The sequence below is a fragment of the Solea solea genome, chromosome 4, assembly GCF_958295425.1.
Source record: "Solea solea chromosome 4, fSolSol10.1, whole genome shotgun sequence".
NCBI classification, from domain to species: domain Eukaryota; kingdom Metazoa; phylum Chordata; class Actinopteri; order Pleuronectiformes; family Soleidae; genus Solea; species Solea solea.
This window is the reverse complement of record NC_081137.1, coordinates 12,016,238-12,037,874: the sequence shown is the minus strand read 5'-3', so window position 1 is coordinate 12,037,874 and position 21,637 is coordinate 12,016,238. Positions and strand designations below refer to the sequence as shown.

The 21,637-nt window shown below is 40.5% G+C and overlaps 1 protein-coding gene across 1 annotated transcript in view; it reads left to right on the top strand.

Annotated features, from left to right (window-relative positions):
* pcdh1a (protocadherin 1a) overlaps positions 1–21,637 on the top strand; it is a 114,287-nt gene that overhangs the window by 41,915 nt on the left and 50,735 nt on the right. The gene's annotated exons all lie outside the window — the stretch shown is intronic.

The following is a 21,637-nucleotide window of genomic DNA, read 5'->3' as shown; positions in this document are numbered from 1 at the left end:
AAAAAAAAAAAAGTCACTTTAAAACAGAGTAATTCATAAGTGAGTACTTTGACATGACTGTGTATTTCTGCCATTTATGTTCTGTCACATTTAGGGTTTAAATTATATTGATTTTGCTGTTTATGTCAGTTTACAGAGTGCATGTTTATTTGTCTTTCGTCACACATGGTGCCGTCTCGCTCTGTAAAATCCCACTCACACCTGGACCACGCTGCTGCTGCTGCTGCAGAACTGCTGCTTTGTTTTGCCCTTGTGAATTGCTATAAATAATGGAATTTTAAATATGTCTCTTTAATTAACTAAATGTCAGGGCTCTACGCCGGGAAGCCATTGCATCTGCCAGTGCTTTTACTTGGTAAATAAAACGTTGTGTTTTTTTTTTTTTACATATTCGACAGATAAAGGCATTGAAACTGTGGTCAAAGGTCATTTTCGCTGTCTGATTTTCTGTAAAGCGTACACAGTATGCAGAGTGGGTGACCAAATGATGCATTTGGTTTAAAGAACATAGCAGTTTTTTCAACTGGTGTACACCATAATCTGATCTTTTCAAGCCTGAAATCTCTTGACTATTCCAAACACTGCTTGGCCCATTTTAGCATGAAAACTCCGGGCAGTGGCAGTTTTGTCTGACATTAAAAGTGTCAGTTTCTCTGTCTGTTTTGCTGTGAAGCACACATGGCTTGCAAGAAGTGCACTCGTGTGAGACGCACTGCTCACACATCCAGTTTTTTTTACTGTTTACATCTAGTGTCCAGCATATTATGAGACGTTTGGAAACACTGCTGGGTTCATTTTAGTTTTAGTCTGTTCGTTGTGTCTGGATGGCCAGAATTGGAAGCTTTTGGAAACAACGTCTCACATTACTTTCCTGAATTGCTCTGGTTTGGGTTCATGATCTGACCAAAGACAATACAAAAGGAATATCAAGGAGGAGGTGGTGACACACTTTTGTAATTTTTCTGACCCATGTAGCACTTTTTGGTGGACATGGAAGCCAGGTCAGATTAGGGCAAATCAATTTTCTTATATAATAGGTGTGTGAGTAAGGGTTGTTGAGGGGCCAAACATATTGCCTTTTTTATGTGGGGCAGTGACACTTTGGTAATGGAGTGGAGAGCCCGGAAGCACCTTCACCTATTGTTCTTTGCACAAAAAACTGTGCAGAATTCCATGTGAACGCATCGTGCATACAGAAAATTGCTGCAAAGAACAGTCCTTTTTTTAAAGCTGAATTCTCAGTTCTGGACCTACTGAATGATAGTAGTCGTCGTGTTTTTGTTTATGTGCTATTAGCAAACATTTTCAATTTAGTCCACACAAATACACACTGAAAAAAAATGAATTGGTTGACAGTCACTGGGAAGCTGGAGTTGATCCCAGCTGACATAAGACGAAAGGCGGTCCATCGCAGGGCTAACAGACAGAGTCAAACAAGCATTCACTTACACACTCTCAGCTAAACAGTCAATTTACAGTGTCAAGTTAACCTAATCTTCATGTGACTGTAGGAGGAAGTTGGAGTACCCACATGCAAATGATTTAATTACAGTCACTAAAGTAAAGTATGCAAGTTCTCCTCATAACTTAAGTTTGAATGAGCTGTGAGTCCATCAGCCTGTGGCAGGTAAATACATATTTACATAGCAGCTGAGCTAAGCTTCTGACGAAATGTAATCGTAAATCTTTACCCATAGTTTCCGGAAATTGGTAAAACAAAATGTGCATTTATGTGTGTTTTGATTCACTGTTATTAGGCAAAAGGATTGGATTTAAGCAGTAGGTAGAGCAAAAGTCCAGGGGCCTCATGTAACAGGTTTCATACTGTAAGATACACAAAGTAGGTACACAAAGACATTCTCCCGTTTATCAAACACAGAGTCCTGCACACCTTTTCTTTATTCATCCAATGAAACGTGAAACTGAGCGGCGGTGAATGAGAAACACACTATTCCACCCACAAATGAAGATACAAAGACTGTAAAACACCCTCTCTGACGCCTTCTAACTGAAGAACAATGGCAAATGCGTCAGCAAAGACGGAAGAAAAGAAAAAGAAGGAAAAGTGTGTGATCAATGCATGAATCTATGATTTCAAGGATAAAATCTGTTTTGTTTTGTTCATACATAAAATTATCATCACTGTCATTTTTCCTTGCCCAGAAAGTTCAAACTCAACTTTCCATTCATATTTCCTCCTTTTTATGATCACTGTTGCCAGATGCACAATATTAAATTGTAAGACAGCAACCCAATCCCTCACTTTATCATTTACAGCCATGCGATCCTTCAGTTAGTGAACTCTTGAAGGTTTCTCCAGGTGTAGGGTTGGAGTGCCCCACCAGGGGCAGTTTCAGATTCCTGATGATTACAAAAAAGTTATTATAAGGTTCCATATCTGTTGGAGAAAACATAGCAGCTATTGGCCCTCTCCCCTTGTGGCTTGTAGAAGCCAAAAATGCTTACCTAGGATATGAAGCAAGTAATCTGCTTTGAGGTGGAAGGGGGGAAAAAGAGAAACAGAATTACTTGATTTGCACAAATGATATGCTCTTTGTCAAGAGTACAGTATATACCCACCACAGTATATTGGTTATCCGACAGAAGCTGTTTATATAGTCTCACTTTTGTATTTCCACCTTGTCAACTGTGTAGTAGACAGTCTGCACAGATGGATAAGCTCAAATACACTATATCACAAAATGTGAACATTCCAGAGCCCTTCACAAAAAAAAGACTATTTCAGAAAGAGTGTATGCATGTGTGTATGTGTACTTGATAAGCACATGTCTTCAATCAATATGCTGCAAGTGTGTGATAACTCTTATATTTGACTATGGCCTACGGGCTTAGAAAAAGCCCATGTTTTTTGATAGGGACTCAGTATATTTTGTATTAGTCTGATGAAAACCAGACTTTTAAAATGCATATAGTAATCAGTGAGACCGGAGCGCAGGGACCGTCTACAAAGTGCAACACCCAAAAAAAGTATTAATACATTATGGTCAAGTTATTGAAAAATATTACTAATAAATATTCACACATTGTACAAAAGCATATTGTTTTCTAAGTGAGTGGTGTAGTGTCATGTAGAGAACATCATTGACGTTCTCAGAATGTTTGACGACACGACACTGTATTATGGTGAAGTTATAGAATTTTTTTCTTTTTTATATTTTTTTTGGGTGGTGCACTTTGTAGACAGTCCCTGAGCACCGGTCTCACTCATGTCTGCACGTAGAGATCGATGTAGATTCTCCAGCTCTAACGACGTCTCTTTTTGATGAAAATGAGGCTGTACCTTGTTGTCTACGTTGCTATGATTCAAAATATTTCTTGCATGTGTTTCAGCAATGTGTCGTTTAAATGTTTTTGATCACGGAAGTTCGAATCTGTGAATATCTTTCAAACTTATTTTCTATTTTCTCAGTGGTCATGTCTTCTGGTTTCAGTTACCCACATACTTCCAGTGAAAACCATAAAAATGCCCGTGCGAAGCTCCCCTGTCACAGGTCCCTTCCGGGTCACGTAACTTGCGTTAGATGGAAAAATCAAAACCGGACGAAACAGGAAACATTATCCGTTTTTTTTTTTTTTCATTTGAGCACAATATTGGAAATTGGAAGCATTTTAAAAACACAAATGAACAAATGATACACGAATTATACTGGAACCAAAAAATCTTTGGTACTATCATTGTGAATCTTTCAGAATCTCACAATTTGATTTGATTCTGGCTCCTTGGCTCACGATTCCATGAACAAAATGTTTTCCAAATCAAAATAACTTTTTGAGCTGCTAATTTCACAGTCCACTCTGCTGTTGTGTGCCAAGAAAAAGTGTTTTGCAAGATTAAGTGGCTTTGAAAAAGGCACCATAAACACAAGCAAAGTATGACATAACTTAATTGTAATCATAAAACTGAAGTATTTATTTTCTCCTACACTGTGAGGGCAACAACAAGATTTTATAATAGTTAAGAATTCTAAAGTATAACTAGAATAACTATTGTAAAATGAATCAATTGTATTTATTTATTTTGTTTGGACACCTCTAATTGGTAGTCCCCTCAAAAACCTGTCAAAATAAGTATGAGAGTCTGCAGTGGTGATGTGTTCAAACATAGACAGCTAAAAGTGGAGTGGAAGCTGATGACAGATATTCAGGTGTGGACACTTTTCTCTGAGACAGGGAAGCTATACGGGAACTTCAGCCAAGGTTATCTAACATTCTCTCTCTCTCTCTCATACCCTTTGTTGATGGATATTGAACATGATGTATATATGGTACATTATTGTCGCCTTGTCGTCTCCTCTCATCGTGACAATTCTACGCTACTGCCCTCAAGCAGACATGCTTTCGCTCTCCACCTGCCATGCTATAATTAACCAAATAGGTTCAATATTCATAAAATCATTCATTATGAATGGATTAAGTTCATCAAAGCCAACGTAAGCAAGTTGTTCATATAACTTCCAATGATTACTAACAAGCTGGAAGGAGGTATATTGCCATCTAATGTAGTAGAGTGTGACATGCTTTATTTAATGAATCAATTCCCCAATAGTGTATACTGCGACAAGGACAGTAATCCAATTAAATGGACAAGTGTCGCTGCAACCATATAGCTCCATTTAACTGTGCATAAAGTGTGTTTTAACCTTACGGATTTCGTGACTTGCATTTGTGCCGAGCAGGAATCGGGACAGTCGCGTTTTATTATTGGGCGAAGAGAATCCGTTCTTTCTTGTAACATAAAGTTGTATCTGAGCGAAGATTATAAAAGTGAAGTGGTGTTTGTGAAACAGGGAAAATAACACCTGGGTCTATTATGGGTGACTCATGCATTGCCTCAGTGATGAGCCATCTTCACTTGAGAGAATAAAAAAAAAAAAAAAAAAAAGAAGCAATTTCCTTAGCTCAGCATTCTGCACTGACTGTACCATTTTATTCCCTCTCAGTATTTATTATATCTGGTCAAGCCAAATGTTAATTTCACAGATACTCAGTGATTGGCTCTGCAATGGAATCAACGTCTCATATCCACCGGAGATGGCAGTCATTTCATCACCTATCTTAATGTTACAATGCTTTGCTTATAGCTCAAACCTTTTCTTAAGTATGCAAATTGGGGTTGTGCATGGGTGGATCCAGGGGGTGGCAGCTGTCCGTGGATAAAATGATTTTGGCACCCCAAATTGAATATATTGGTGGTTCCACAGAACTTTAATCCTTCCTATCTATCCCAACTCCTTGGTATGAAATAAACACACACCCCTGTCCTCTGAGCTGAATGGTTTCACCCAACAACCAGAACCGGGAAATAGGGCTGAACAGTTAATTGAAGTTTTAATAAAATTGCAATATGGCTTACTGCAATATTCAGGAGCAATATTTATTCAAGCCGAAATGTGTATCAAAATACAATTTTTAGATGAAATACTGTCCTGACCTTCACATCATATTCTACAGAAATTCAACAAAAAAATGAGAACAATTATGTAAAAATGACCATTCCCCTCTAATATCGCTGATCATACCACAACCACAATTTCAGTCAAAATAATTGCTATTAGGAGCGACGTTCAGACTTACTGCGTCACATCGAAGCTGTCTGATGGCACATACAATCTGTCACTCTCTACACGGTTACAGGTAAAGTGTTTAATATTCCTTGTTACCTATCTCGGTAACAGCTTTAGTGTCTGATCCTACAGGAGAGAGCTGATTAAATGCTTCTGAGCTTCTGCTCTCCCAACACTTACACACCAGGGTGATGCAGACTTAAACGATGCTGCAGCGCGGCTGTTTAGTGTTTGATCGAACGCGACCACGTTTACATGGCGACACAGACCGATCGCACATTAAAGCACACCTGATCCGAGGTGTGATTGTCGCGTGATCCGTCGCACCACTAGAGTGAAGTGTGTCTCCACTCGTCAAACATTGAAACTGGAACATGTACATCATTTAAGCACAATGTATTCAAATTCAAATTACGTTTCTATTTATTTAAGGTGCACTGAGCAAAATTCATATGCATGTCTAACTTAATAACATTCTTGCAACAATAACCTCTATGTGTGTTGATCGGTGATTTTCAAAGGCTGGGTTGGGACCCACAGATGAGTCGCAGGGGAATTTTTTTTGGTCCCCAAACAAATTGGTATAATTTTTCAAGATTTATGTGTGTATGAAGTTTCAATAAATGTACCAATCATCTCTTGGGAAATATTATTTTAGCAATTCAACATGATATTGGGTTTTACAGAAATGGCTGTAAATTAGCTGCTACATAATGCAATAAATTGCTGTTGTCATAATTCCTTGTGTGATTTGGCTCACGGTAGTTTGCCATCTTGAAAAAGTGGGTCATAAAAATATCACTTCTGACTTTGTCATACCACAGGAAAATGTGTTAGTAACCACCGCAAAAAAAAGCTTCAAAAGTGTTTTATTTAAATTAAAATCCCGCTTAATTCTCGGCTCTCTGAGACTGTGGGGCGCGTGGCCACTGCAACCCACTCACACACTACTGTGGTCTGCCCACGCAACTCTGATAACATGTAGAGAAGCAACATTTTCACCATTTTGGTGTGGGTTTAACGACATATTGCACACAAACAGAGGCAGTTTAGCAGCAGTCGTCCACCCTCTCTCTTCCTTTTCATCTTTATCAGCAGCACCTGCAGCCTCACAGCAGAAGTCTGCTCCTCTGTCTCTTCTCCTCTACTTCAATTCCTCATCTTTAGGAGTTTCAGATACAAGAGTGTCAGAGCTTTTCTGTGTGTTTTTACATCCAGGTATGAGACACATTTGCAGGACAAAGACATCTCAGGTAGTAAGTAGTGTAGTGTTGGAGCAGTGACTCACAGTGAGACCACAGTTACAGTTGAGCTGACTGTGGCTCCTGTGCATCATGTAGTCATATTTTTAGACACACCTAAAACATTTTGAAAAAAAACAACTGGAGAAACTTGTTTAACTCCATCATTCCTTACTCTATATGTTGTTTTTTGTACAATGTGTGAAGACAAGACAAGCTGAATTTGCTTTTCAAGATCTTTAAGTGGTTCAGCCCTGCAATTTCGGGCGTTTATTGTCTTAAGGTGTCATGTTTTAGTCATTGGTAAATTGTAAAGTACAGAGTTTCAGAACCAAACCGTGTAACACAACTTTCCCCTGTTTTATGTCCAGTACTCTATTTGAAATTATTAGTTGGAAATGCTTAGTAACTCAACTTATTTTTCTCATGTTTTAAACATTATTATCATTACTTTCATACTCCCATTCTCGCTCTCTTCTGTGTGTGTGTGTGTGTGTGTGTTGCGTTCATGCAAATTTCCTGCCTGCACCCTCGTTGTGTGGAAGAACATAATGGAAAGTCCAAATGACAAAAACAAATATTGTAGTAAACAGTGATGTGTGACAAAAAGAAATAAAGATAATATGAAACAACAAGCATCCCCCCTGTTATATAACTCAGCCCTCAGGTGTGTACGATGTCTGGTTTCGATAATGTTGTCTGGATTATTTCATTTGGTTGTAGTTTTGATAAAATCTTTTAGAAGTCAAAGGTTTTTTTGTTGAAGTTAGGATTCTGTTTTCCTTTGTTTGCAATTAGCTTGATTCTGTGTATCTGTGCTTGTTTCCCCTCAGCTGGAAGCTTGTTTACGTACCTCAGCTTGTCTGCATCCCAGTCTGAAACCTCCACTGACTCAGAAACAATTACCCTTATGACTTGAATATAATTCAATTTATTTCCTTCATTTCACAAGTAATAACGCATAACACGGTTTGTTTTTTTTCTTAATTCATATGAAAAGAAGTTTTCATTAGAAAATGCCACTATTGCTGTTGGCTTCTGTATTTTTTATCTTTCTCGGGGACTCTCTTCCATGAAAGTCCTTAATCTTCTCTGCACTCATATATGGGATGATGATTTATGAGTTTGTGGTGAGACCTTATTTTGTTAATCAAATTGTGCAGTGGACGGCAAGGCGATAACATAAACATGCTCGGAATATTTGCATGTGCTCCTCTCTCAGATGAGTGATGACTGATGAGACGGGGGAAGATAAACGCACCTTGCACATGTAGTTCAAATTTGACGTGATATTCAGTAAGTGCCACAAACATGACAGCCGGAATCAACATCTTGATGACATTTGCTGTTATATGTCAAGCATCACACACCTGCTGATTCTTTTTAAAGAGCCGGGTTCTAATGAAATGCAAATGTGTCATCGGCGCAGTCTTTCACCTCCACAAAATCAGTTTCATCTTCGGATCAAATGGTCCTTTGGTAACGCTATTTTCCCCAGGATAAGATTAGAGGTTACATTATGTCACTGTGACGCCCTCCAGTTTCCACATTTATGTTACCCTTCATTGCATAAAAGTTGTAATTTCAAGTCGGATCTCTGTTCTTCCTTTGGGCATTTCCTGGTAATTGAGACTTCCTGTTCTGATCTAAGCTGTTAGGTCAAAGCTTATATGAAAAGCTTGAGGAGATATCAGGATCTTAGAGTAACGTATAGAAATAATGACTGGAATAAATGCTGATATTCCCCTTTTGTTTAATTAATTTATTTTCGCCACAGGATAAAATGTGATGTACAATGAAAGCGAAACACATAATAATCGTATTAGACGAGTGTGTCGAGCCACTGGTGTTATATGTAAAGTTTACTGTTTTGCTACTTAGATGCTTTACCACTAACGATGCAGATGTTCAGCCTTGTTTTATTCAAAGTATTATTTAATTGACCCCCACGTTCAAGTTGTAAACAAACATCAAAGTACATAAAGACGGTTAGCAATCAAACGTTTGCTGAAAGCAATGACACAGTGAGGTTTTTTTTTTAGTTTTTTTTGGCATCATTAGGACTAATGACTAAATTACACAGCTCATGTGTTTTCTGACTGCCCTGACTTCAGCTCAGTGTGGCAGACTGGAGGTAGTATCTCTTTACGGGATTTGCATTCACCTCTTCCCACTTAGAGCCTTCTCTATCAGCAAGAAGGAGTAATGGTGGGACGAAATATGGCAACTGCAAATGACTGTAGACATGATTTAATGCAGTCTATCTATATTTAAATCTGTAGTGTGTAATTTATTTACATACATGCTTACATGCATACAATATATATTACATTAAAACCTAAAAGAAATTCCCACATGAACTCTACTGCACAAAAAAAGAACAGTTGTCCAACGGTCTCCCCCTGTATTGCCACTGTATACACACAAATGCTCCCTCAGACAGGTTTGATAGTAATGCTTGACAGAGCCCATTTTCTGTTGAAGGACGCATCAAACAAATCATGTCTGTTCCCCAAAGAGACGTGATTTACACATCATTTTCCCTCTAATTTGACTCATTTTATAAAGTACTCTATGACACCTTGCTGTTTTGATTATAACCTGAATGTACACAGTTTGGATGGATGTTAACCAATGAACACTGTGCACACACTACTGAAATAAATCCACAGCTATGCTGCTATAGTTAACCCTTAGAACACAGAGCATTTCAGCTGTTTTTTTCATCACTATGTTGAAACATACCTTATATACAGAGGCTATAAGTGCAATAAAGACTGTCTTATGTTCTTTTATTCAGGACAACCTACGCGATCTGACGATTTTTTTATTTTTTTTTTATTTTCACCAACTATATAAACACACCTGAGCAAAAAGTACTCGACATGTTTAAAATCGGATTGAATTTGTGAAATTTGGAAATACGCCACAGCTCAAAGTTCACTTGGCTCATTTTAATGAACAAAAATAAAAGAAAAAAGGTACATTTTCTGACTTCTGCATAGAAAAAAATTGTGTATTAAATGTAAGATGTTTTGTGTCATATAAGTTCCAGCATGTAAGCCTATTGTAGTGAGAACACCGTAATTAATAGCAAGACAAAAATGCATAAAACCAACTATATTTTAGACCATGCAACATCTTGGAACAAAGGCTGGGTGGCTATGCTGTAAGTGCATTAGGGAGAAGAAAAAAAAATGGACCATGAAACTCCTTAATCAACATATTCAATCTTCTGAATGCCCAAACAAATCATTTTTGACCATGACCTCATACCTTCAGCCATTTACTGTACACACTATGGTTTTCTTTACGTTGCACAGCACATGCAGCTTAATGCTTGTCCAGTCAATGAGGAGATTCTCTTACAAACCACTGCATCTTTTTCATCCTCTCATTTACTGATATGGTAGCTCACAAAGCAAAGGTGAGGATCAGACAACCATACGGCAGCACACTGTTGGCACATCAAAGTGCACAGTTATTTATTTATTCTACATAAATAAATCCACAACTATGCTGCTGTTAGGGAAATAAATACACAGAAAAGACAAGCCTTGAGCTTTGTGTTTATTTTATTTTTTTAATATAAGATCTCTTAAGAAGACAAAAAGGGACCAACAATGTGCGGGTCAGGGGTAAAGGTGGAGAAAATGTCCAGAAGGAGGATGGAAGTATAGCTGCTCACCTGGGAATCTGGTCAGGTACAGAGAGAGCAAACAGAGAGCGATGAGAAGTTCATGTATGTGGGCTTCGCTGAGTAGGAGGATGCATGAATGCTCCTGTGTTGTTTGAAATTTGGGTGGGGGGGGGGATGAGGAGGGGTTGGGGGAGGGAGGCGTTGCTAGGATACAAGGGAAGAGAGCCGATGCTTTTGGAGGGCGCACACACTTTCGTCGACTGGGTTTCGGTCTCCCTGAAATTAGAGGCAGTGATTGCTACTTGTTCAAGAGAAATACTGAGCCTTAGCACTTTTGCAATCACAGGGCCCTACTGCAAAATCAGCAGTTTACCGCCCCCCCCCCCCATTAAAAACACACGCAGCATACACAGAGAGGATGAGCAAATGTGTTTGTCGTTCAAGTCCTCAACACTTGTTGACACAAGCCACTAAATGTCGACTAGGACGGTGAGATCCGAGGCTTGAGAAGGACATGTTAATGGAACAAATATGGAGTCGCCTCTCTCCCGCCTGACACAGCAGAACACTGCAACATGTCAAAAGGAGAAATCACTCCACACACCCTTATCAACTCTGTGTATGCATAATTTAAAGAGGAGATGTTCGGTAATTGGCAAGGTTTAAATATCTTGAGCTATGGTAATTGAATAGTCTCCCCACTAATGGAAATGTGTCAGACATGCTCTTACACCCAGCAGACCGCAGACAGTGAGTGACGGAGCACCAGGGCGTCGGAGTGAGACATGGGCGGAAAGAGAAAGGAAATCCTGTCTTATTATTTGCTTGGCTGTAGAAGAAGAAGAAGATGTCATGAGATGGAGAAAGAGCGGGGGGGGGGGGCTTGTATTGCTCAGCTGCCATTGAGCTGCTCTGAATTATTTCATCTCTATCTTCTAATATTTATCTTATGGTTAAACCCAGTGTAACTTGCGGGGCTATCAGAGTCCTATTGGTTTTGTTCTCATAGTAACCCTCCTGGCTATATCATCGGGTTTGACTGCAGACTGAGGAAAGCCATTTCATTCTTTCCAGTGGGAGTTATCGTTCAGAAATAGAGAAGATTTGTTAAAACATGTTTGGCTCCAGTAATCTGACAATTAGTTTAACAGGGCTACATGTCACTCTTTATTGGAGCCTGTTTTCTTTTTTTTTTGTCGCCCAAAGTCAGAAGCTTTGCTCGATCCCAGTTGGACTGATGTGATGTATTCAGGGCTACATACTTGTATGGAAGTAATAATAAAACGCCACCGTTTCTATCCTCCTTAATAGTCTCGCTCGTCTGTTAGCATTGCTCCCAGCTGGACGTATATTGGTCCAGACAAAGCCAATTGTTCTTGTGTTTCCACAGTGAAAGTTAAGCCTGTCCCATCAAATCTCTCTGTGTGATGAACCAATAATCACAAGGTCAAGTGGTCGAATCACAGCGCCGCCGCCGCCGCCGCCGCTGCTGCTGCTGCTGCTGCTGCTGCTGCAACATGCACTTATGTCTTTGTGAAATTGTCAACAAGGCATTCAGGCTTCCAATTTAAGACGAGACAACATGAAAATGACTTATTAATGTTTTTGCGGATTGTTAGTAAAAGGCTTGATCATTTTTCTGTCTGATACCAGTACCTATTTTCTTAAATGTAAACATGGAATTGCAAAAATGACATCAGGCCCTTTAATTTCCCTTTTGCTAAAAAGGTGTATCGGAGGTTTCCTGAAAATGTCCTGGAAATGTCTGACTTTGTCTGAAATGAATGACAATGAACAGCCTCAATCTGCCGCGATAGTGTCATGACATGTCACGCTTGAGTGAAAATAAAAAGATTTGACAGTGACTTATGCGAGAGAACAGATTTACACCGCAAAATAGGATTAGGATGCAAAGGAAAGTGATCTGCATCTGTTTTCCTCACAGATCAAAGCGACACTGTGGCACAATGGGTTTGTGTGGTTGTGTATGGAGCCTCCCTCTCTCTCTCTCTCTCTCTGCAGTTATTCCGACCAATCCTCGCTAATTTCTAAGTTCAATACATCTTGTTCTTTCCAAATCAAATGAACACGTTGATCAGACAGGAAGTGCTTAAACAACATCATTATTTCCATCTTATGGTTGAATTCATTACGACCTATTGAAACTGTTAAAATTGTCGCTTCACAGCAAGACGGTCCTGGGTTTGTTCTCTCTGTGTTTGTGTTTCATTCAGTCAGTGAGTTGGTTCTCAGAGTTGCCGCTCACTGCTTTTACTTTTCGGACGCTACCGAGTGATAGATGGATGAAATGGAGAAGCTGAATATCATTAGCATGAGCAGAATACAAAGGAGCTCCAAGTGAGTCTTTGTTGAACTGTGTGGTGAAATGTAATGCAAAATGTCACCCCCGCCGTCTGACAGGGGGAGTTACTTTAGAATCGGTGTCACGAGGACGGTGCGGACTATTTCTGTCGTGAGTGACTGGCATGTCAGCGTTAGAGCAGTCATCAACAGCTGCAGAAATATCCCTGCATGGGGGGGGGGGGGGGGGGGGTTAACGCTGTTTGTTTTTTGGCTTGAGTTTTTGTGGGTCAGGATGCAGAAGGCACATCACTTAAAAAGGAATATTTAACAATCTGCCAAAACACTGCACATCTGGGGACACATACTGTTGAAACCAGGGCATGTTCGTCTATTTTCAAAGATTCCTCGGGACACCCACTGTGTCGACGCAGCCGCGAAACTTGGGCATGGCGTCAGATTTATGTCAAAAGGCGTGAGAGCGGTAAAACGTGCTCACGGGGCAAGTAATATTACTGCACGCGTGCAGATATTAACGCCGCGCGCGCAATATAGGACCCTCACGTGCATATTAAACTATAACTGTCTAATGGGGTCAAACTATAACTAAGCGGTGCTTTATTTATTCATTCATTCATTCATTCTACCATTTTCTAATACTTTATGCTCTGCATGAGGGTCGCGTGGGTCGATAAGGCCAATCGCAACTGACAAAGGGCGGGGCCACGAACAACCATCCACTCGTAATTCATTACACAATTTGAACCTATTCTTTTGACCTAGTTTTTACTCCACCTGATACATCTGGCTTTTTTTTATTATTATGCAGTGAACACGGGAGGGGGAATGAGGACTGAACACCCACCTGAGGCTCGAATCATTTCTTACGTGAGACATTTTGACGGACACAGTTGAAGCAGAGCCGTGACTCGATTTGATCTGCATAAAGCGGGAAACCTCGGAAGAGTGTCTGACAAGAGCAAAGCTACTGTAAAAAACATGACTTCCTGTGTCTCGTTGACCGGGCTCTTTCAGACTAATCTTTATGAACTGAAGAGTGGAACATACAGTGTGAACACATATATCACTGATTACTTAGGGGCCAGTCAACTGTGACCCACCAGGGTTGTTTTTTTTCTGGGCTCATCAGTGTCAGACGGGCATGAAAATATCTCGACTTTTTAAAAACGCAGCAAGCACTTTCAGTGCATCTTTTGATGTGAGCCAGAGAGGTAGGGTCAAACTGATCTTTGTCCGCTCTGAAATAAGCTTTGAACTTTTCACCATTCAGCTATAGCTCTTGCATCAGTTGGTGAAGTAGAGGTTGCAGAGGCTACAGCAACTGTGTTCATCTCCCAGGCTTTGGTTGCTCAGTAACAACAGAGGCGACCGAAGCTCAACCCTAAAAGCCTCTCATGGTAAAAAACAACTCTCCACGAAATCCACCCATTTTTAGATGCTGCACATGAATAGACGTGGTGTATGCCAGGCTTAATTCAATCAAACAAGTAGGACATTTGAAAATACCACAGGCATTATGTTGTTTCATTCACTCCTTGAACATCACTTTGCTGCGTAATAAGCCCACTGTACTTGCTTGTAACGCTCGGGTCCACTACACACGTAATGAAACCCTGTTTGTGCTCAGAGAACAAGCAGAAATTTGACTCGTGGTGACTAAATCATTACCACCCCCAACGACATAATATAAACTCCACTATATCAGAGGCTTGCTCTGTGGTAATATTCACACCATTTGTCAGCGGGTGGACAAATAATTGTACTTCACACTATTAAACTAAGAAATGGGAAAGTCTTGAAGACGGAGTGCGAGAGAGAGAGATGGATTTGATGGGGTTTGGGAATAACAGCCTGACATGAAAGAAATTAATCCTCAATATCCACTGCTCCCAGTGCACCTCCACAATTGCAGACTCCGTCTGTCTAGTCCATTCATGAATCACTGGGCCTGGGAGACACACAGGAGAAAACCGCCAGCTCTCATAAATAAAGCAGGGTCCTACTACTGTAAAGCCAATGAGTCATCCAGGTCTGTTCTCGTTCACTTTTGGAAAGGGGGAAAAACCCATGACAAACCACTTCTAACACTCGTGAAACCCTGCCATGGCTGTATTTACGGTTCAAGTTAACCCGCTTGCCTCTGCTTCAGAAAGCCTGGGTGCAGCGTTTAGCCATCAGTGGAATCACTGCAAACACTTGAGTTATGAGAGAAATGTTATGAAGATTAGATAAAGAACACACATTTAATTTCCTCATATCGACTCGGCGTGGCCGTGTGGACTTTGGTTTTAGCAATCGATTTGAGTCGGATGACACGACCCAGTCTTCAGGCACGGAACATTTTTATTCCTATTTGAACATATATACTAGATTTCTGCACAACTCACTGGAGACGCTTCACAACAAAATGTCACTAAAATGCCAACAGGGAAATGGAGCTATTTTTCCTCCTCGGCCTCAAATGTCTGATGGAAGAAAGCAAGGCGGAAATTCTATAGCGGTCGTTCATTATCGCCATCAAATAAGGTTATCAACCGAAGTCTATCTCATGATCCGCAGTGTTGAATTTCAGTGGCAATATATTAGATTTAGAAAAAAGAAAAAGAAAAAACTGAAGCTCCGTCATCAGTCTAGCCGAGGTTTTGTATCTTCAATGCAAGTATCATATTTTATAGCGCATCAATCTGCAGCAGAAATTCCAAAACTAATGACTAATAATTGATTTACAGGTGCAGTGGGTAAGGATTAGTGACACCTGGTGGTGAGACCGCATGCAGATCGAAACACATTTGCTGCGTTATGCATCCGGTTTGTGTCGGCAGAGCCATTTTTCCTTTCTTTGTGTAGTAAGTTGCCGTCAAAAAGCACATCATGTGCGAGATTGGCGGCCTCTGCAAAGCAATGCTTTTGTCTAAAGTGCACATAAGAACTACATTGTTTTCATTTTGAAGCAATTATAAACCTATACTAACATATTTATGAAGAGAAGCCATATCTGGCAATAAACTGTCCCAAATGTTACATACTGGACCTTTAGTAGAGTATTTTACTTATGGAGTTAAATGTGGATGTTAAAGAAACTTGCGTCCTGTAAAAAAACAAGTAAGGATTAAAAATAAGCTGATAAAGTAATACAATGACAACCGTCATGCACTGATGAATACAATACAATACAATAAACCTTATAATCTACACTACTTAGTAGTCAGCAGGTTTAACACCACCATGATTTTGGATAGCAAGTCGAGTTGTTCCGATTCCGATACCAGTATCAGAAATGCCTCCGATGCTGCTGAAAATGTTGGCATCGGTATCGGCGAGTACTGGAGTCCATGCACCGATCCGATATCACGTAATTTATTAGAGCTCCGTGAGCTCTGACATGGTTCTTCTTCGCCGCTCTTGAAACAGTTGCGCTGTGCTGTTTTAGAGGTGCGAAGAAGAACTGATCACCCGACACCTGTAGACAAGGAGCTAACGTTAGCGGCGGTTTTTCGGCGGTTTGGCAGTATTTACCAGTTAGCTCCGTTAGCGTTGTTAGCTGCGCTAGCTCCGTTAGCGCGCCTACAGTCAAACTGGAGCGGCCCGTTTATTAAACGAAAAGAGCAGCGCTACAACTAACCAGCATACCTGTGTCCTGCGTATGTATGCCTCTGTTCTTAGAGTTTAGCGTTACTTCAGAGACTCATTTTAAAAATCTGGAATCATGTAAAAATGATGTCACACGCGTCTTTTCCCAGGTCAGTCGTCATGGAAACATGAAGCTCTGCCAGTGCTGCTTTGTTTGGAGTAAGTATCGGAACAAGTATCATATCAATACAAGCTCATTATTCATACGTCATAAGACATTAAGCAGAACAACATTCATTGACTGTGCAAAGTTTAACTCACTGTAATCTAAAAATGTGACCCAAGGAATTTTCTCTATTCAAATCATCAATATGTGGACGTCCTCACTGCAATTGAAAATCTAATGTAAGCAGGTTCTGTGGCATTATTATACATCTCTTCAACATGTCTTGGACTGTCTGTTTACACTGTGTTGGTACAGTAAACAACAGTAAAATGTGTGTTTTTTTCATTTATCTCTGTATGTGTAAGTCCATCGAGGGACAAGAGCTGTAAATCGCGGCCTATGAATGCTGCATGTGACATTTCGCAGTCCACTGAATCTCGTGTGCGCGTTATGACATCATAAACATGAGGCGTCGACTTCATGTGTGGTGTTTACACATGCAGTTAAATTATTAAAGTCCCATATGACAAGCTAATGTCAGTCTCTGTGAGGGAGGGTTATGTCCTAGCGTGGAACTACCTCAGAATTAGGATTTGTATTCAGACTATTTTTTTTTTTTAAATTGTATACACAATGAATGTCCTCAATAGACAGTTGGGAGCCAACCCAGACCATGATAATAGATGATAAAATCCCATTTTTTTTTCATATTTTAATTCATATCTCTATATCTCTCTCTGTATATGTGTGAGTAAAAGGATTAATAAACAGTATACTACTATTCAGGCAGTTATAATAAATAATAAAGTTTGATGTTTTATTTCAGCTAACCAAAACAAAATCACAAAGTGTTCACAAGTAACATCTTTGTGCTTTGCTCTGCTTTCACAACAAATTACTTAACAAAAAGCCAAACATTATTATATATTTTTTTTATTTCATTTTGTTTTTTTAATCACAGCAAAACCAAACAGCTGTCTGCCGCTCTCAGCTTCCTTCCTCTCCCTCTGTTGCTCTTTTGTTCACTATCAGTTTATTCAAATGCATCACCCACTCATTGAGGACAAGCTCAGGCAGCTGTGCAAAGCCGGTAGTGTTGAATTCAGTGCCGCCATGCATGGATGGCTGCGGCAGGAACAGACACCGACCTGGGTTAATTTTAATTAGCGGAGACAGAAAATGGAATGAACGATGAAGCAAAAAAAAAAAAACATTGACATATACCGTATAATTAAAAAAAAAAAAAAAAAAAAGCATGGAACCTCTATCACACCCTGTGGACCTCGGAGTAATTACGACAACACTACAGACCTCATTTGATATAGTTTTTCTCCCCATCTCCATTAGAGGTGTGAGGCACCGGAGTTCAGATACAGGCAGGCGTCTGTTTAGGGGAGCGCTGTTGGTGGAGTGTGTATTTTTAATATCGGACGATAACGCTCTTTAGAAGCTAAAATTATGATTGGGATTATTATTTTATTCAAGAATACTGTTTTATTCTTGCGTGGCGTTATCCTTCATGTCAGTCATGACATGACACACGAAACGAGTCATGTGGAGCCGATGGGCTTAATCAGCATCGACACAAACCGGTTTGACACGATAACGGACATTTGTTTGTATATGAAAGTCACAAACTGCAGCTTTAATATGTGGGAAATGTATTTATTTTTTTTATTTGTTTTGGTGTAAAGACACAGCTTATCTTCGCGGATGTTTCCCTGTTTGTATTATTAACTAAAAGCCCTGTTGTTCCACATCGATCGAGTAAAGGTCGCGGTTGTTACATTACCTCCGTAATGTCTGTGGAACCTACTGTGAGTTATTGGTTTCAGCAGCGACACTATGTTCATGTCTGGAGGAGCAGGATCCATGTGTCTGCTGCTGATTCCTGTAATCTTTTGATGTTGATACCTTTCAGGTAGGACAGAAAATGTCTCAGACGGAGATCAGAACTGACATTTAAGGTAATTTTTTTTTTTTTTACAAGGGAACAAACACCCGCTTTGAGGACGCCTATCGATCAGCGACACGTAACGCCTCTCACAACAAACAATGCATTGTGGCTCTCTTGAAAGTGAAAATAAAGAGCATGCTTTCATTTAATAGATTGAATACAAGGTCAAATAACTGAGCAAAGTTCTGTAAAATTGAGAAGTCATAGTTGACTTGGCCCCAGTTGCTCCCTGGGTCCCACAAACTGCTGCTATTATTTAGAGTTATCGGAGTGTAGCCCCGCTATCTGTCAGTGGGAAAGATTGGTCTGTGACTCCATAGTGTAAAAGCCATGAGGCTTTCAATGTGCTGATGGACAGGGTCAAACACCATGATCTGTATTTATCAGCGGGATGCTGCTCTTGTGCTGTAAATGTGATTTCAAAGCTTCTTTATCCTCTTTTTTTTTTATTTTTTTTTTTTGGAGGAGGATTTGCAGCATTGCATGAGTCTCCCTGCACTTAAGCTACACTATCAGCAGCCCGGTTGGCCCTCTATAACACACATGCGCACGCACACATACACAAAACCTCCCTTTTTATTTATGTGTCTTCATCCCATATCGTTCAAAATCATGAAACAATCTGCTAAGTGCCCCGACGTTACAACTTTAAGCCAAGTAAAGTGTCGCGGAAAAGAGCGCACCGCCTCCGTCTCTGCTGCCAAAGGAGCTCGTTCGTAAATCACTCGTTCGCTCTAAAGTAAGATGAGATAACAGCCGATACCGCGCCATATAACAGATAACAACACTGTGCGGTGCTTGTGGGGAAAATAACACAAGTGTCGGCCGTTCAATTGTGAGTCTTTTCCCAGACATTTTAGTGCTGCTGTAGTGTGTGTGATGATGCACAGTGCAAACGAAAACAGATGGAAAGCGGGAGGAAACGCTGTGTTTATTCATTTTATGCTGAAAGCATCGATGAAACTGACAGATTGTTGATAGGATTACAAGAGATATACTGCGACTAATGCTTCCTTTGTGGTGGAGTGTAATTACAGGAAAAAGTCCGAGATCCTTGTTGACTAATATATGGGAGGACTGCGGCTCGGTTCACTTAAGTCAAGTTCAAATCAATATCCTGCAGAAAGCATTGTAAAAAATCAAATGGAGATCGTACGGCAGGGCTGCATTATTGGGCTGCTGGCTTTCTGTGGTGATTCCAAAACGCTTAAATATATACAGATTAAGATCTCTTTCATCAATAAACGACCTGCTTTTGCCGCTCACTCAGGATTTATTGATATTATCGCGTAACTGCCCTCTAGTTAGGGTTGTCACAATTGGACAAAATAGGAAGAGGCACATTTTGTGTTGTGCTTTTTGCAAAGGGCCGCAATCCTATACTACAATGAGAGTTTGCGTCAGTGTGGCGTCTCACATATGCATACTCACAGTAGGGACCATTTCTAAACCAGTAGCATGTCCTCATAGTCTTTGTGTGATGACCTCTTTGCATAACCTCAAGCAAGATTCTATGGATACTACCTTCTTCTTTGTGTCTCTATGTGTTTCTCCACATATGGTCAGCGCACACCATGGACATGCAATAGAATTTTATTTTATTAATCCCCTTAGGGAAAGTATTCCTCTGCATTTGACCCATCCTAGAATTAGGAGCAGTGGGCTGCCACACTGAGTAGCGCCCGGGGAGCATTGTGGGTTGGGTACCTTGCTCAGGGGTACCCCAGCCCTTTTTGGCCAGGTGGGGATTTGAACCGGCGACCCTCCAGTTACAAGTCAAGTTCCCTTTCCACTTGGCCACAGGCTGCCAATAGCAACATTACCTGTAAACTTCTGTTTTTAAGCCTTGATATTTGCCATCTGGCTGGCGCCATGTCGAGGTCTCCCCGAAAAAACCTGCAGCCAAGCTCCTGCTGGACAACACTGTTAGTCTGTCTGTCCACTCAGATGTGCTGTACTTTATTATCCATTGTTCTCTAAAGGGGAGCTATTGAAGAAAACCTGAAACTAGTGACTGGCATCATTTATCCTGCAGATTTATGGAAATGAAGTGACACATGCGCTCATTTTAGTCTTATACTACGTTTTAGTATCAGTCAGTATGCACCTTTATTTAGTTTGTTTGTTGTCCCTGTCCCTCTGACAGGTGACTTCCTCTTTATTTCCATGGGACAGTACAGAAGCGACTCCTTGGATATTCATGGTTATAATTGTCTGCTTATGTCAGAAACAATTAGTAAACAAAGTTTGTTGATCAGTTTGTTTGGTCTCGAAAAGCCTCTAATGCTCCTCAGCGGCGTCGCCTCATTGTTGGGACGGTTTTCTAACATGACATTATACAAGCTTAGGAAAAAAAAAGCAAAGGTAACATGTAAGTGAATCAGTTTTGGCAGCTTGTTCTGTAGCCACGCACAACAGACTTCATAGGGAATAAACGGACGTGGGGGAAGTTAGATGTGGGAGGGGAGCCAGCGAGGAAACATGGACTGTCAGAGCGGTGTGTCTGTCTAAGCTTCAGAAATCCAGGAACCTAATGCTGTTTGATGTATTATCCACGATGGAGGGGGCAGTGTCTGTGTGTGTTCACGAGCCGTTCTGCAAGGATTCAGCCTTGTGTGTGTGTGTGTGTGTGTGTGTGTGTGTGTGTGTGTGTGTGTGAGCAGTCACATGATGGGGACGTGTCTTTCTGATGAGGAATTAAATTTTAAAGGGATAAAGGGGTTTAAGGGTTAGCACAAGGGCTGGGGTTATGCAAGTAGTCGTTTAGATGAAGGTCAGAGCAATTCTCCAGGAAATGAATGCCAGCCAGTGTAATGTCCTCTGACGCCATGGGGGCACAAGTGTGCGTGGGTTTGTGTGTGCGTAGATGTCTTAATTAGGTCTTGAGGACAATATTTGGCTCAAACCATGGTTGTGTGTTTTTTTAGTTCCTTGGTATCCTCTGAAGTCCACTTACTAGCATCTAACTTAGATCACGTTCTATTGAAGAAGACAATTAACTCCCGAGAAAAACGTTCAATGACGCATTCAATCAAGTGAGAAGTTAGAGGCTACAGGTTGGAGTTAGGCTTCAGCTGGCTGTGGTTAAGGTCAAGGGTCACGACTTAGGCCGCTCAACTAAATGGAAGCCGGTGCAGTGTCCCAACAAGAATAGCT